The 6560-nt window shown below is 43.6% G+C and overlaps 1 pseudogene; it reads left to right on the top strand.

Moving 5' to 3' along the window:
- The first annotated feature begins 4210 nt into the window (after positions 1-4210).
- On the top strand, positions 4211-6560 carry LOC146628733 (phospholipase A2-like; annotated as a pseudogene).

Here is a 6560-nt window from a genome sequence, read left to right as displayed (position 1 = left end):
AGATTTGATTCAGCCATGAGGCAGTCTGCAACATCGGCTGCAGACTCACCCACCCCCACTGCTGCTGTTCCACCTCAGACACTTCACACCTCCTCTATTCACCCTGCTCACTCCCCCCCACCCCCAACTGCAGCATCCAATACACACTCAACACAAGGCTCCAGCCTGTCTCTCTCAACCACCCAGGTTAGGAGGGAACTGAGGAGGATTAATGGCAAGAAGGCAGCGGGTCCAGATGGCATCAGCTCGAGGGTCGTCAGGTCCTGCGTGGACCAACTGTGTGGGGTGATGGAGCACCTCTTCAACCTGAGCCTGAGGTTGGGAAGAGTCCCACAGCTCTGGAAAACCTCCTGTGTTGTACCAGTGCCAAAGACTTCATGCCCCAAGGACCTCAACAGCTACAGGCCGGTGGCTCTGACATCCCACCTGATGAAGACCCTGGAGCGGTTGGTCCTGGCTCAGCTTCGGCGCCTAATAAGCTCATCACTGGACCCACTTCAGTTTGCCTACCAGCCTGGCATTGGAGCGGATGATGCTGTCATTCACCTCCTACATCGTTCCCTCGCTCACCTGGAGACCGCTGGAAGCACTGTGAGAATCATGTTCTTTGATTTCTCCAGTGCCTTCAACACTATTCTTCCCTCGGTTCTAAAGGACAAGCTGGTGAACTCTGGAGTGGACCATCACCTCACTACCTGGATCCTGGACTACCTCACCGACCGACCACAGTATGTGAGGACTCAGGGCTGTGTGTCGGACAGGGTCGTCTGCAGTATGGGGGCCCCACAGGGAACGGTTCTGGCTCCGTTCCTCTTCACCATCTACACTGCAGACTTCTCCCACAATTCCACCCAGTGCTTCCTGCAGAAGTTCTCTGATGACTCTGCAATAGTCGGCCTCATCACTGATGGGGACGGCAAGGAGTACAGAGGTCTGACCCAAGACTTTGTGGACTGGTGCCAGCTGAACTACCTCCAGATCAACGCCAGTAAAACCAAGGAACTGGTGGTAGACTTCCGCAGGCACAAGCATTCTCCACTGCAACCACTGAACATCCAAGGTATGGACATTGAGGCTGTGGACAGCTACAGGTACCTTGGTGTTCATCTGAACAATAGACTGGACTGGACTCATAACTCAGACGCCCTCTACAGGAAAGGGCAGAGCAGGCTGTACCTGCTGCGGAGACTCAGGTCGTTTGGAGTGGAGGGCCCACTCCTGAAGACCTTCTATGACTCTGTTGTGGCTTCTGCTATCTTTTATGGCGTGGTCTGCTGGGGCGGCAGCATCTCTGCTGGGGACAGGAAGAGACTGAACAGGGTGATCCGAAGGGCCAGCTCTGTTCTAGGATGCCCTCTGGACCCAGTGGAGGTGGTGAGTGACAGGAGAATGGTGGCTAAGCTGTCATCCCTGATGGACAACATCTCCCACCCCATGCAGCAGACTGTGACAGCACTGAGCAGCTCCTTCAGTGGGAGACTGCGGCACCCACGGTGTGGGACGGAGAGATTTCGCAGGTCTTTCCTCCCCACTGCTGTCAGACTCCACAACAAAGACTTTAACTGATCAAGCACACACATCCATACATGTGCAATAACACTAAGTGCAATAATCCTTTCTGGCATCGTTGTATTTTTACTCAGTTGTATATAGTATTTGTATTTGTATTCTATTTTTATCTTATTGTATATTTATTTTATTTTATTCTACTGTATATAGTATTTTATTTTATTCTATTCTGTACAGTTGTGTACTGTATTTATTCTTATTGTATTCTAATTTTTGCCTCATAACTTTTGCACTGTCCACTCCTGCTGTGACAAAACAAATTTCCCACGTGTGGGACTAATAAAGGTTATCTTATCTTATCTTATCTTATCTTATCTTATCTTAAAATGGTCACCTGACAGCTGGTAGTCACGTGGGGTCCGGAGCTTATTTTGCTTCCTGCAACTGGTCTGTCGGATCTTTTTTCCTATATCCGTTGTGTTTTTTCCTATTTCTGTTGTTGTTTTTCTTATTTCCGTTGTGTTTTGTGTGCTTTTGCAGCGTTTTTCTTATTGCTGGTGTTTTCTGAAGTTGCAGTCCATTTGGCCTCTCAGGGCCACCATAGTTTTAGCTGTTTTGTGGTTGTAGAGATTTTGTGAGGTTTAACCTGAGATTCTGGCGTTTCGGGCAAAATAAATGTATATTTAAAAATCGATTCTGGATTTTAATGAATCGATATCACGTTATCCAAGCCAGAATCTATTTTACTCAATACATTGATAATCAAAACCCACCCCTAGTACCGGTAATACCTATCTGAAAGATGGGTGGAAACAAGCTTTGCTGATTATGAAATTATGCATTTTCTAAACTGCAATCTTGTGTGCATCAAATGAACCTTGGTTATACAGTACTGTGCAAGTCTTGAGGCTTTATAGTTTTCTTAGAAAAAGGGAAATAGGTGGAATAGATTATTAAAATCTGCAAACACAAATGCAAATATAATAGATATAGCAAAAGCAGAGTTTGTACTGTTCTAGCAAGCTTGAAAGTCAGTCTTTGATCTGACCACTTTTATTCTTCAATACACCGCCTGAACTCTCTTCGGGAAACTTTCTCTTAATTACCTTTTGTTTTGTTTTCTGTCAAGATGAACCCACACTGCTCGAAGAATTTTCCTGAAGGAAAATGCAGCGTTTTCAAGACGCTCTGGAAAATGCATACATTCGAAGACGGTGCTTATGCGTCACAGTGTGGACAGCGAAAACAGAGACTTTTGAAAACAATGACGCATGTTAGTCATGATGCAGTCATGTGACCAATTTAACAAAGATAGCAGAGGGCATTATACAGCAGTTGTTTTGTTTGCTCTCAATTTTGACAGCCCTATTAAAGATCAATATCAGTTTGTACATGCTTCAGATAGCTTTTCTTCAAATTCTTTAATTCTCACTCACTTTTGCAACTTTGTACTTTTGTGTTACTCGCAGCAACAACTCCACCTCATTGTTAGCCCATTTAAAAAACTTGGTGCATTTACCAGAAAGTAAATAAACGGCAGACAGAAATGAGGCAGGCCGAATCTTCTTGCGTTTCACTCATGCGCAGTACTGGAACGTAAGCGTTTTCGGCCGTTTCAATGTGGATGCACAACTCCGCGAAAATGACTGAAAACGCTAGTGTGGACGCAGAGCGTTTTCAGACAAAAATGCCGTTTTCACATCTATCAGGGCTAGTGTGGACGTAGCCTTAAGGGATGATTTTGACTGAGTCATAGGTCAGTGTTAAGTAGCTTAACAACCAATAAAAACATTCCTCTCAAAATGATCAGGTACAAGGACTAGACTGAAAATGAGTGACAATGCAACCATTCTCCAAAGAAAATCTTGGAAAGACCTTCAGAAAGTCAAGAGAGTGCTCAAGACCACTTTAAAAAATCTCCTTGGAAAAAAATATGAAAATTTGGGGCATGGCTCAAGACTTTTTTCACAGTACTGTATTTCATTTCCTTCTTTGGTAATAGTAATATGAACAATTAACTGGCTCATAGAGTCATAGTTATGTACATCAATGTACTTCTTTCGTTAAAAATGTCCCTTTAATTTGGCATACCCAAGCCTTTTGACCCATGAGTCCTGCAAACGTTTATCTGCGTGAAAAAAGCTCAAAAAGCTTATTTTCAATAACAAAAAATCATATTTTGGAAAACATTTATCCTGCACAAATAGTACAACATACCAATCCAGGGGTAAATATACCAGATGTTATCAATTATCAGTACTTGTAGAAGAATGTTATGGTAAAAGTATGACAACCTACATACAACCCACAAGTATTTGCTGATATTATAGTGCCTGAGCATTATAACAGACTGGGTCGTTTCTGCTGACTAATATTTTAAACAATCAATGGACTTGAACAAAGATCCAGTAATTACCCAGTAAACAAAACCAAACGTTTCACTAATATTCTAATCCTAACTCAGATATTTACAAAAAAACAAAAACATGATTACTTAACAGAAGCAACCATTAACACATCTACAGAAATCTGAACACAAGGTCCCCGAGTGTGAGAACGATTATCCTTTTTTTGTTTGGTTCTTTGTTCTAAGAGTCTACGTGACCCTGTGTAGTATGAACAGCTGACAGACAAGGTTCCATACCTGATATATAAACAGGCCTGAACATAAGTGGGAGCTACTCTGGGATTAAACTTCAAGATGAATGCCCTCCAGACTGCATTTTTCTTTGCTCTAGGCCTCTGTATTGGTGAGTACAGCATGTCTGTTGCTGTTAAACTATGCATATCATGAATAGAAACACATCCTATTAGGGTATAAATCATAGTTCTATCCTGTGCTTGTGCTTCAGCCCAGTCCTTAGACTACAAGGCACTCAACCAGTTCAGAAATATGATCCTGTGTGTAATGCCTGATAGCTGGCCTGCTCTTGGCTATGCTGATTATGGCTGTTATTGTGGAATGGGGGGGCTCTGGCACACCTGTGGATGATCTGGATAGGTAATGGGTTAGCCATTCTACTTAACACATACCCCAAAAGAGTTTTTTTTTTCTCAGTAATCACCATTATTCATGTTTTGACTTGTACAGTGGGGCAAAAAAGTATTTAGTCAGCTACCGATTGTGCAAGTTCCCCACTTAAAATGATGACAGAGGTCAGTAATTTGCACCAGAGGTACACTTCAACTGTGAGAGACAGAATGTGAAAAAAAAATCCATGAATTCACATGGTAGGATTTGTAAAGAATTTATTCGTAAATCAGGGTGGAAAATAAGTATTTGGTCACCTCAAACAAGGAAAATCTCTGGCTCTCACAGACCTGTAACGTCGTCTGTAAAAAGCTTTTCTGTCCCCCACTCGTTACCTGTATGAATGGCACCTGTTTGAACTCATCATCTGTATAAAAGACACCTGTCCACAGCCTCAAACAGTCAGACTCCAAATGCCGCCATGGCCAAGACCAAAGAGCTTTCGAAGGACACCAGGAAAAGTATTGTAGACCTGCACCAGACTGGGAAGAGTGAATCTACAATAGGCAAGCAGCTTGGTGTGAAAAAATCAACTGTGGGAGCAATCATCAGAAAATGGAAGACATACAAGACCACTGATAATCTCCCTCGATCTGGGGCTCCACGCAAGATCTCATCCCGTGGGGTCAAAATGATCATGAGAACGGTGAGCAAAGATCCCAGAACCACACGGGGGGACCTGGTGAATGACCTGCAGAGAGCTGGGACCAAAGTAACAAAGGTCACCATCAGTAACACACTACAACGGCAGGGAATCAAATCCCGCAGTGCCAGACGTGTTCCGCTGCTGAAGCCAGTGCATGTCCAGGCCCGTCTGAAGTTTGCCAGAGAGCACATGGATGATACAGCAGAGGATTGGGAGAATGTCATGTGGTCAGATGAAACCAAAGTAGAACTTTTTGGTATAAACTCAACTCGTCGTGTTTGGAGGAAGAAGAATACTGAGTTGCATCCCAAGAACACCATACCTACTGTGAAGCATGGGGGTGGAAACATCATGCTATGGGGCTGTTTTTCTGCCAAGGGGACAGGACGACTGATCCGTGTTAAGGACAGAATGAATGGGGCCATGTATCGTGAGATTTTGAGCCAAAACCTCCTTCCATCAGTGAGAACTTTGAAGATGAAACGAGGCTGGGTCTTCCAACATGACAATGATCCAAAACACACCGCCCGGGCAACAAAGGAGTGGCTCCGTAAGAAGCATTTGAAAGTCCTGGAGTGGCCTAGCCAGTCTCCAGACCTCAACCCCATAGAAAATCTGTGGCGGGAGTTGAAAGTCTGTGTTGCTTGGCGACAGCCCCAAAACATCACTGCTCTCGAGAAGATCTGCATGGAGGAATGGGCCAAAATACCAGCTACTGTGTGTGCAAACCTGGTAAAGACCTATAGTAAACGTTTGACCTCTGTTATTGCCAACAAAGGTTATGTTACAAAGTATTGAGTTGTATTTTTGTTATTGACCAAATACTTATTTTCCACCCTAATTTACGAATAAATTCTTTACAAATCCTACCATGTGGATTCATGGATTTTTTTTCACATTCTGTCTCTCACAGTTGAAGTGTACCTCTGGTGCAAATTACTGACCTCTGTCATCATTTTAAGTGGGGGAACTTGCACAATCGGTGGCTGACTAAATACTTTTTTGCCCCACTGTAGGTGCTGCCAGGTGCATGACCAGTGTTACACTGATGCTATGCAGCACCCTGAATGCTGGCCCATCCTGGACAATCCTTACACTGAGTTCTATGACTATAATTGTGATGACCAAAATAAAAAGATCACCTGTGGCAGTGAGTACTCAAAAAAGCCGATTGGCATTTAACTTTATAGTAGCACTTGTTGGCCTTCTGGTTATTGCAAAGTGAATTTTGAGCTCTTTATTTTCTCTTCTTCAGACAATAACAATGAATGTGAGATGTTCATCTGTGAGTGTGACAGAAAGGCTGCTGAATGTTTTGCAAGGTCTTCTTGGAATCCTGAGCATGAGCACCTTCCCAGTGACCAGTGTCAATAA

The sequence above is a fragment of the Diplotaxodon limnothrissa genome, linkage group LG7 (genome assembly GCF_057381915.1).
Source record: "Diplotaxodon limnothrissa isolate DT_005_m linkage group LG7, D_limnothrissa_male_GT1.1, whole genome shotgun sequence".
In the NCBI taxonomy this organism is placed as follows: Eukaryota; Metazoa; Chordata; class Actinopteri; order Cichliformes; family Cichlidae; genus Diplotaxodon; species Diplotaxodon limnothrissa.
This window is presented reverse-complemented; position numbering and strand designations above follow the sequence as displayed.